This window comes from Camelina sativa, chromosome 7, assembly GCF_000633955.1.
Source record: "Camelina sativa cultivar DH55 chromosome 7, Cs, whole genome shotgun sequence".
Taxonomy (NCBI): Eukaryota; Viridiplantae; Streptophyta; class Magnoliopsida; order Brassicales; family Brassicaceae; genus Camelina; species Camelina sativa.
The window spans coordinates 16,003,690-16,014,534 of record NC_025691.1 but is presented as its reverse complement, the minus strand read 5'-3'; positions in this window follow the sequence as shown (position 1 = coordinate 16,014,534).

Below are 10,845 nucleotides of genomic sequence, written 5' to 3'. Positions count from 1 at the left end.
AAATCTTTCAAAGGAGGCAAAGAACAATCAGGAAATGGAAGGACAACATATATTTCAAGTAACATTGATGGCAACATATGTTTCAAACTCTTTATTATGTATTTGAAGGGACCAACAAGTGATGAAGATTTGAGGATTGAGGACTTGCAAGGAAGCATGTTCTTAAAGAGGTTAAGAATGAGACGCCGAAGCATCTTGATAATGTTTTCTCTTTTTTTTTTTATGTTTTTGTTCAATGTTCCGTCTAGAACAAAATCTATCATGTTTTTCATTGTTTTACACTATAATTACTAGAATTGAACCCGTGCTAGAGCACAGGTTGAAATTTCTTCTGTTTATTTTGTAATTTTTATTTAAATCACTATATATGTAATTGTTTTATTTGTTTTAAAGGTCCTTTTCTTTTGGGATGAAACACTATTGTTGAAACGAATAACAACAATTAATTTGATTTGATTGTAAGATAGGATCTGGGCGGTCTTTCGGTATAAATCAAATTAAACTAAGAAGAATTGCGAACTGGATTTGTGGTATTGAAAGTAGTCACCAAAATTACATTATGTTTTTCTTTACGAATTTTATCTATTTAAACTTGAACTCCTCAACTCGCCGTTCTAACATCCTCGCAGATCTCGCCCACAATCTCTAAGCTTTATCCCGTGAACGACTCGGCCGTGGCAACAGAATTCTTGTCTTGGGTTCGCGGCAGGCCCACTATCAGGTCCGAATATTGATTTTCTGAACAGGCTTTTCGCGGGCCTGCAGATCGGCGAAACCCAACACCAACAATTGCCCCCCAGCCCTTTTATCTTTTAACGAAAGATAAAAAAAGGCGAATATTCGGGGAATCCTCCGCCGTTTCGGTTTTGCAATCTTCCTCGGGGCGAACACGCTGAATCTCGTCCTCCGAGATTTTGTGATGATTATCTTCTCTCACTCAAGATCCAATGGTTGAGGTGAACGGCTGGTCCATATTTAATGAGAGAAATTCGTGGGATTCCGAAAACCGAAGCAATTATGACTTATAAACCATAAGTTACACGGCTCGTCATAACCGCGCAATCATCCACTACTTGAAGGTAATCTCTTTTCCTTTCTCTCTCGCTGTTTCAACGATTAGGATTTTACTTTAAGAAACTTTTCTTTTCCGTCGCCTCTCTTTAGACTTTGCCATCCTCGACTTGTATTATTTTCTTTTTAAATATGTAATGGCACCACTCTAACTTTGGGGAAACCACATTCCCCCGATTACTACAGAGAAGCATCTCGTCGACCTCCGCCAAAAACACGGAGTTCCGCCGGAAGTAGAGATGATACTATCTTCCGGCGGCACCTTCACTCCGGAAACTGTTCCGCCGTGCTACTGTTGTGCGTATACGACGTACTTCGAAAGATGCAGACTTGTCTTCCCGATTCCTCGAATCATCTTCCAAGTCTTACAACGCCTTCGAATGGCGTTCCCCCAGATGTGTCCGAATTTCGTGAGACACATAATCGGACTTTACATCAGGGAACGCGAAGAGGGAATCACACTCAGCATAGACGATATCCTACGGCTGTTTCACATTAAACCCATCTCGGTATTTCAGGGGACATACTACATGTCCCGCCGCTAGGACCGAGAGATTCTCCAAGCGATTCCCGGGAAAGACTACAGGTGGAGGGAGAAGTACTTCTACTTCCGGGTCAACGCAGCCTCGGTGGGAGACTACAACTTTAACCGACTCCCGACCCAGTGGGCCGTATGCGTGGGTCAGGATGACCTCGGCTACTATTTACTTGCTACTTATATACATATAAATTTTTTTTCTTTTCGGCAGCTCTTCGACTTAGTTTAAAAATCCATTGTTCACCAGGATCTGACCCTTTGAATTTATCCTATTTCAGACTCCGGCGACTACCCACTGACCCCGGCCATCGAAAACTTGATGGCCAGGCTGAGAAACGGCCAAGTGTGGTGGAACACCTTCTCGAGAGCTCGCATAATCACGACCCTCAACATACCGTTGATTCCAGTCGCTCCCGCTCCGCCTCAGAACCCAAATCCTCATGTACAATCCGAAGTCCGATACTTGCCTATTTCCTCTCGGATCGAGCACGCCGAGCATTCATCCGCTCCTCGAGGTAAATTTGCGACTTTCCCCTGACGTACCCGGATTAACTCGTTGTTATTTATTACCCCTCTTCCTTTATTGCTATTATACATACATACGCATATATATTATTATTATTTTTACGGTAATAAGACATTGTTCTGTCCGTACTTCTGTTCGTCTAATCGGTTCTTTGACAGTTGACCCAATCGAACACCGTCAAGCCAGTTCTTCATCAACATCTACTCCACTACTCGTAATGGCCAGGAAACCCACACTGTGCGAGCTCCGTGAGCAGACCCCATCCTCTCGTCGAGTCAGGGTCGGGGCTGTCGACGCTGCCTTCACCTCAGCCCTTTGTGCCGTTCAGGCGGCCCCAGCCCCGGGATAGAGTGAAGGGGTTGACCAAGCGAGAACGACCCCCATCATGTCTCCTGGAAAGAACCAAGAACTGATGATACTGAGTTCGCAGTCCACTCGCAGCGAGCCGCCGCCTCCGTAGAAACGAGCTCGCCCTAGCGAAAAGAGGAGCCGGGGCAGCCGAGGGATCAGCACCATGACAGTCGCCCCGCCGAACGCCAGTCCGACCCTCCTCCAAAGGATCAGACCTCCTCTAGGAACGGGTCCTCCAATCGACCATTTCATTGGAAGTTTGCGCATTCACGCGACTCTCCTGCCGTGGAGGACCAACTGGGGATGGCAACGTTGTTCCGGCACCTGAAAACTGCCCGGTGCCAAGTCCCGTTGGTTAAGGACCTCGCAGAGCGCGAAGTTTACATCGAGGCGATGGCGGCAAACGCCATGGTAAGAATCTACAACTCCATCGCGATGTTTTACGTTTAGCCAATATGGCATTTTCTGACTGAAGGCTAATTTTATAGTTTTTTTTGTTCCCTTTCGGGGTTTGTCCCAACAGTCCATCGCGTGCCAAAACAAATTAGTCGCTCTTTATGAGAGGCGGCTCAAGGATGTTCCGCAGGCAGCCGAGCTGGACAACACGCAGAGGGTGGTCCAAGAGCTGACAACGGCGCTAAAAGCCGCGCAGGAAAGGGAAGTGGTCGTGAGCAACAAGGCAATCTCCCTTGAACAGGAGGTGGCTGTGCTGAAGGGTGAACAGGAGAAGCTTGCTTCTCTCGAGAAGGAGTTATCATCGTCCCAGGCTGCATACTCGAAGGTTTCTACGGAGCGGGATTTGCTGCTGAAGGAGAACAGGCGGTTGAAGGATGAGGCCACGGACGCGGAGAAGCAGCGCTCTGAGATCACCCGCCAAGCTGTCCACGATGCCAAGGCTCGCTTGTCGCAGGAATACCGAGCAATCCTCGACTCCGTCAAGAGCAAGTGGGAGAAGAAAAAGGAGAAGTCTGAAGTGGAAGACGACCTTGCGGAGATCGAGTCCAACCTTCTGCTGATCAAACAGATCACCAAAGGGAAGACCTCGGTCGAAGAGGAACTGAAAATTCTCGGGGCCCAAAAGGCATTTCTCACGGATCGATCTGACTCCATCACGGTTTCAGATTTCTCTGTGGGAAAACATGACCTCCCGCAGATCTCTGAGGACTCGATCGAACCGATGGAGGTGGACGCTGGCACTGGGGTTCCGCGGGGCCTGAATGAGCATGGGAGCAATGCGGGTGGGAAAGCTGATCTACCCGTCGGAGGGGAGGAGGAAAACGACTAGTTCCCCTCATGTACTCTCCTTTTCTGTTTCTTTTTTATTAGTTCAAGACCTTTCGTTTGGTCTATCCGGGAGGGTTTTAATCCATGGCTTTGTTTGCCTGGGAAGGCCTTTAAATCCATTCTTTTCTTTTATGGTTTTACTTTGCATTTGTACGTCTTTCTTTAATGCGCGAAGTGACGAAAACCTTTGGATCAGACAATTTTTTGGATAGAATCTGATCGGGCTGCGAGGTGTCTACTCCCCCCCTTATTTATTATTATATTTATTATTATGCTTGATATGGAAGAATGAAGTTTGCTCTTTTGCGAGGCGGGAAATAGCAAGCTTAAAATTGGTTGATGCGTGAAGCGAGATTTTTTTTTTATTCGCGTGGAATGCCCGGGGGCTACTTTACTCGACTTCGAGGAATTGAGATGATCGTTTTAAGTTGAGTTGGTGTGACTTTTATAGACGTAGTATAGGTTGTAATGAGGGATTTTAGGTCTATCGGGAGCTACTGTTTATCGTTATTAGCGTTTCTTTTGCTATGCTTATGCCCTTGTTTAAGAGGAAATAGGAAAATGATAGGGGCTGCACTGAGGAAGTCGAGTTGCCTACATACCTCGTAAGGGGATCAAGCCAGTCGTAGTTCAATTATTATCAGTACCTAGTGGAAGTACTTCTTGAAGTTCATGATGTTCCAAGGTCGGGGCTCGTCCTTTCCATCGCTTTCGTCAACTAGGCGATACACGTCATTGCGAACGACCTCGGTGATCCTATAGGGACCTTCCCACTTCGTTCCCATTTTTCCCGCGTTCTTCTCTTTCTTGTGATCGAAGACTTTGCGGAGTACGCGTTCTCCGACGATGAAATTCTGGGGTCGGACTTTGGAATTATAGAAGCAGGCTATAGAGTTCTGATAATTTTGAGCTCGCACCAGGGATTGCTCTCTCTTTTCATCGATAATGGTGAGGCTATCGAGCAATGCCTCGATGTTTATAGCCTCAATTTCGGGGGAGACAACTCGGCGGATACTGCCTACAGAGATTTTTGCCGGTACAACAGCTTCGATTTCGTATGCTAGTGAGAAGGCGGTCTCACCCATGCTCCCACGCGGGGTGGTTCGAGTGGCCCACAGGACTCCGGGAAGCTGAGCGTCCCAGCCGGATTTTGCTGCGCCAAGCCGTCGCTTGAGACCGTGAAGGATCAGCTTGTTGGCCGCCTCGGCCTGGCCGTTCCCCTGAGGGTATCGGGGCGTGGACGGGGTGAGCCGGATGCCCCAGTCGTCGCAAAACTTTTGCACTACGGATGACATCAAGTTGGTTCCGTTATCTGTTACGATCTCGTAAGGGATGCCATGACGGCATACAACGTTCTTCCAGAGGAAATCCTTCACGTGATCCCCGGTAATTGACTGATAGGATTTTGCTTAAATCCACTTGGTAAAATAATCAGTTACGACCAGTAAGTGTTTCACGCGTCGTTTTCCCGACTGCTCAAGGGGGCCGATGGCATCCATCGACCATCGCATGAAGGGATAAGGGGCAGAAACCAAGCTCATCAACTCGGCGGGCTGATTGATCATGGGTGCATGGCATTCACATTTGTCGCAGCTTTTGGCATGTGAGTCGCAATCTACGAGCATGGTCGGCCAGAAATACCCTTGATGTTTTACCCTGAGGGTTAGTGATCGACCTCTGGAGTGATTTCCACAGGGTCCCTCGTGAGCCTCTTTCTTGATGTTTTCGGTCTCGCTCCCGTGAACGCATCTGAGGTACGGTCCGGAGATACATCCCTTGTATAGCTCTTCGCCGATGAGGCAGAAACGCACACTTTGTGCTTTAAGCTTTCGTGCCTACCACCGATCTACGGGGGCGGTTCCACTTGTGATGTATTCGTGGATTGGGACTCGCCAATCTTTCTTCGGTCCTACATTGTGTTCGTCTCCCGTCATCGTGATGTATTTGCGGATTGGAGCTCGTCATCCGGCTCAGGTGTCTGTTCGAGATTTTCTTCGTCGGGTCCGACATCTCTCTCGACCTGGTGGACGCTCTGAGCTTTGACGGGAATGGGGATGTTGGGCTCGTTTATCCCTTCTACGGGTATGACCCATTTGACCAAAGGGTCGGAGGTGGAAACGAGTGCGGCCAGGGCGTCGGCCGCTGAGTTCTCTCCACGTGGAATTTTGGTGAGTTCGAATGACGAGAACTGCTCTGCCAGAGATCTAATGACCCGGAGATATGCGTCCATTTGTTCGCTATTCGTGTCGTAGTTTCCATGAAATTGGCTGGTGACGAGCTGCGAGTTGCTGAACGCGGCGAGCTCTTTTACTCCCACGGCTAATGCGAGCCGAAGGCCAGCAATCAAGGCTTCATACTCGGCTCCGTTACTCGAAGCCGCGAATCTGAGCCTAAAAGATTGCTCCATGACCTCTTTGGTGGGGGAGATGAGTTGGATCCCAACTCCGCATCCTAGCCTCGATGACGCTCCGTCCGCGTACAGCGACCATTTTGTTGGTTTATTTCTTTCATGCTCGTTGTTCACAGCGAGCTCGATTACAAAATCAGCGAGGACATGTGCCTTAGCGCAGGTTCTAGGTCGGTATTCGTACGGGTTGGGACGTCAATACTACGATTGTATGGGATTGGAAATAAGGTCGCAGTTTGCGGGCGGACATTACGACCGCCAAGGCTAGTTTTTCCATGGCGGGGTATCGCGTCTCGGCGTCAACCAAAGTTTTGCTGACGTAATAGATGGGTTTTTGCTCTCCGTCGTGCTCTCGCACCAGTACTCCACTCACCGCGGAGTCAGAGACGGCGATTTAGAGGAAGAGGTGTTCCATGTCCGCCAGCTTTGAGAGCACCGGAGGCTCGGAAAGATATTTTTTTAGTTCCTGGAATTCTTCCTCGTATTTGTCGTCCCACTCGAATTTTTGATTGCCCTTTAGCATTTGGTAAAACGAGAGGCAACAGTCTATGGACCGAGCAATGAAGTGATTCAGGGCTGCGATCCGCCCTGTAAGCCTTTGCACCTCCCGGGTAGTTTTTGGGCAGGGTATTTCGAGGAAAGTCTAACCTAGTATCTATCATTATGCGTGACAGCTCGAATCCTCCAACGTCTAACCTGATGATCAGAGCGTCGTCATGGGGCTTGTCCAAGTCGGCGGTTTTGCTCTCCCAGAAAGTGATTTCGTGGTCGGGCACCGAACATGGCTTTCTTTCCCGGTGGTAACTCTCGACCCTGCGGTTGTATGCCTTGATTGAATTGACAGATTCGCGGCACAGGGCGGATCCTCCCATGATATAGTCGACCCGGTGGGTCTGGTCGAGATTGCCAAAACATCGGGATATACGAGGTCGACAGCTCGCAAGCTTGCGAGGAGCTGGAGACAGCGTATACACCGACTTGGGTGACGTACGGCAAAGGGTGAGGTCTTTGAAAACGAGATCGATTCGTTTTTTTGGGGCTGGAGGGGTGATGACCCCTCAGCCTCATCAGTTCTCTCTCGTTTTGCAACGACATCCTTTGCGTTTGCGTTTGCTTCCCTGGCTTTCTCGCCGTCCTTTTCGAGGTCTATTTCGCCAAGCTCTCCTGCTTCGTGCCTCCTTGCCAGGGGGCGACCCACGGTTCTGCATTCCTCAGTCGAGTGACCTCGTATCTTGTGGTATTTGCAGAACTTTTCAGGGTCGAAATTAGGGTTTTGGGATATGGATGTGGAATCCACCGCGAAGGCGTGTTGTCCAGGCTCTAGCGGATCCCTCCGAAAAGGTTTTTTGGAGGGGTTGAACGGTGCTTTGGCCGATTTATGAAGCTCGGGCATGGCAGCTCGCTCCTCCTTGGCCCTAGCGAAGTTGATTGATCTGTGGAGGGCGTCATCAAGCGAGGGAGGTTTCCGTACTGTGAGTTCCTCGCGGAACTTTGATCTATACCAAAGGCCATGTGGGAGTGCCGCTAGGGCGACCTCATCGTTCAAATTTGATATTTTGGCTTTGACTGCCTTGAATTGAATTACGTACCCACAAAGTGATTCATCCTTTCCTTGAACCAAGAGCCATAGGTTGGATTTGGTCACCTTAGCTTGGAAGAAAATTGAATATTGCTTTAGAAACACGGCAGCGAGTTGGTCAAAAGAATCGATGGAGTTCGACAGTAGCCAATAGCCAGCCTCACATTCATCGTCGGTGAGGTAAACCTTGGTTATCGCCAATCTGAAAGCTCGAAGATGTGCCCCGGAGTCTGGTGTGCCCGCATATTCGGGCAAGCGTAACTTACCCACGTCGCGAAGGCGAACTTTCACGATTCGATTGGTAAACGGGGTGCACCTTGTTTCTGCGATAACGCGATCGATTTCCGGTGCAGCGCTCGTGGCCAGGTGGACCTTTGAGCGGATTTGGGCCATCTCCGTGTTTGCCTTATTCATGTATTCAGCAAGGACTTGGGCGTTGACTGCGTCGTTCCTCGGAGGGCTTGGAGGGCCGAAGCTGTCAACCGCCGTATGACGAGGCATTCCGCCCACGAACTCCTCGGTTGAATCTAGGTTTGTTCTTACTGGAGGATTTGTCGGAGCGTTTGAATTGCTGGCACCGCGTGCCGTTGAGCTAACATGCCCGACCGAGGGCTGATCAGCATGTCGTGAGCTCGTTGGTTCATTGAAATTTGTGGAGCTCGGAGCTCGCAGATTCTCCGAGGTCGCGAACACAGGTAGTGTCCTGAGCCCGGGAGGGGTGACGTGGACGGTTTCGAAATCGAGGCAGGTTCGAGGTAACGCTCTTTCCGCGGATTCAGTTGAGATTGTTTCCGAAGGGTACGCTGTTTCTCGACGGAGGTCGTGATTTCCGTGAAGGGCGAGCTCTTGTCCATGCCGCTCGATCCGGCTCATGAGGGCTCGATTTGTCGCATCTTGATTTTGAGTCTTATCGATCAAAATCGTGAGCATCCCTCGTATTTCTGACAGATCGGTCCCACTGGGCGTCCCTGAGGATGGTACGGGCGCCAGATGTTGCCCGGGCCGACTCGCTATATTGCTCTCGGAGCGGATCCACACCCGGGATTGGTTTCTGCTTCCCGACAGGATTGCGGGGATCGTGGGTATAGCACCAACGGGAATCCTCTGGTCCGGAACCCCGGGCTCCCGAGCTGGAATGAGCCTCTGGCATGTGAGGTCGGAATGGCCCGAGGAACCTTGATCTGGTGTCTGGGTGTCGCTAGGTAGCGGGTCTGTCCCAAGTCTGGCCGAATTTCGGATCTCTTGATCAGAGTGGGTCTGGATCTGCTCACCTCTAGCGGTAGCGTTATTAGAACCAGATCCTTGTAGAGCTGCTGACGGCATGATGGTGTCGGTATGTTCGTGGTTAGATTCGGGAGTGATTGAGTTGGTTGTTGAAGGATCCATTTCGCTATGATTTCTTCGAAGTAATCGACTTTTGTGAATAGAAGAGACCTAAGTCCCCACAGGCGGCGCCAAATTGTTGAAACGAATAACAACAATTAATTTGATTTGATTGTAAGATAGGATATGGGCGGACTTTCGGTATAAATCGAATTAAACTAAGAAGAATTGCGAACTGGATTTGTGGTATTGAAAGTAGTCACCAAAATTACATTTGTGTTTTTTTTAATGAATTTTATCTATTTAAACTTGAACTCCTCAACTCACCGTTCTAACTTCCCCACAGATCTCGCCCACAATCTCTAAGCTTTATCCCGTGAACGACTCGGCCGTGGCAACAGAATTCTCGTCTTGGGCTCGCGGCAGGCCCACTATCAGGTCCGAATATTGATTTCCTTAACGGGCTTTTCGCGGGCCTGCAGATCGGCAAAACCCAACACCAACAACTATGCCATGAAATCATGGTCTAAATATGACTTATGGAATAATATCTATTTTGTAAGTTATACTGCGGGTTAAGTTTATTTATTAAAAAAAAAAATTTGTTAATTTAATTTGATTTGTTTAGTTTTTAAAATTATATATTGTATTTTGATTGTTAATTCTATGACTTAACCCACAATATACCGCATATTAATTTTAGGACCAATATATAACATATATTTGTCAAAATCATCTTGACCGAGAAAGCCTCTACCAAATAATATTATTCTAAACTTTAATTTAATCTGAGAAATCATATTTTCTAAAATTTCAACCCATGCTCTAGCAAAAAATCATATTTCTTCAAGTTTTTTCATTCTATAGTGACATATTATTGACTTGTACTATATAACAAATCAAATTAGAGTGTTTATAATTTTAAATTTTTGATATATCATATATATATATATGTTATTCTTAAAAATTTCATATTAAACTTTTTTTAAATACTTCAAATTAAATTATTTAAAATTTTTATTATAGTATATAAAATTTTACAATTCAACAAAAGAAATATATGAAACTGAATTTAAATATTCAAATTTTTACTCGTTATTCAGTCAAAATGTTTGTTGAATAGATATTTTTAAAAAAATATATGATAAAAATAATAGAAAAAAAAAAGATATTTTTTAAAAGAATAATATTATTAAAGCTTGAATATTATATAGATTGAACAATTTATATTGGGTTTAATAGTATGACTTTATAGTATGATTTCAATGCCTTATAAATCAATGTTCATGCTCATTCGTATTCAGAATCATTTTTCTCATTTTTTTATAGTACGACTTTGAATCTTTGCATCGTTTCTGTAGGCAATGTGGTTGAGACATTTTATATATTTCTTATTCATCAATTGAGCAACACATATCCGTTTAAAAAGTTTAAATTACATCATATGTAGAAAAAATCATAAATTTTATTAACTAAATATTTTATATAATAATTTAAATATTAAATCAAATAAAAATGAAAGACGAATCACATATGTTTGTTTTAATTAGGTTGAAAATTTTCCTTATCTTTTAAATGTTACCTATAATTGATTTTATATGTTACCATAATTAACTAAATGCACATTATCCCTAATTACCAAAAATCAAACTAACATGTATATTATGATACACCTAAATCATGAATGTCATAAATTTATAACCAAAAAATAATATATATATATATATATATATATATATATATATATATATATATATATATTATAT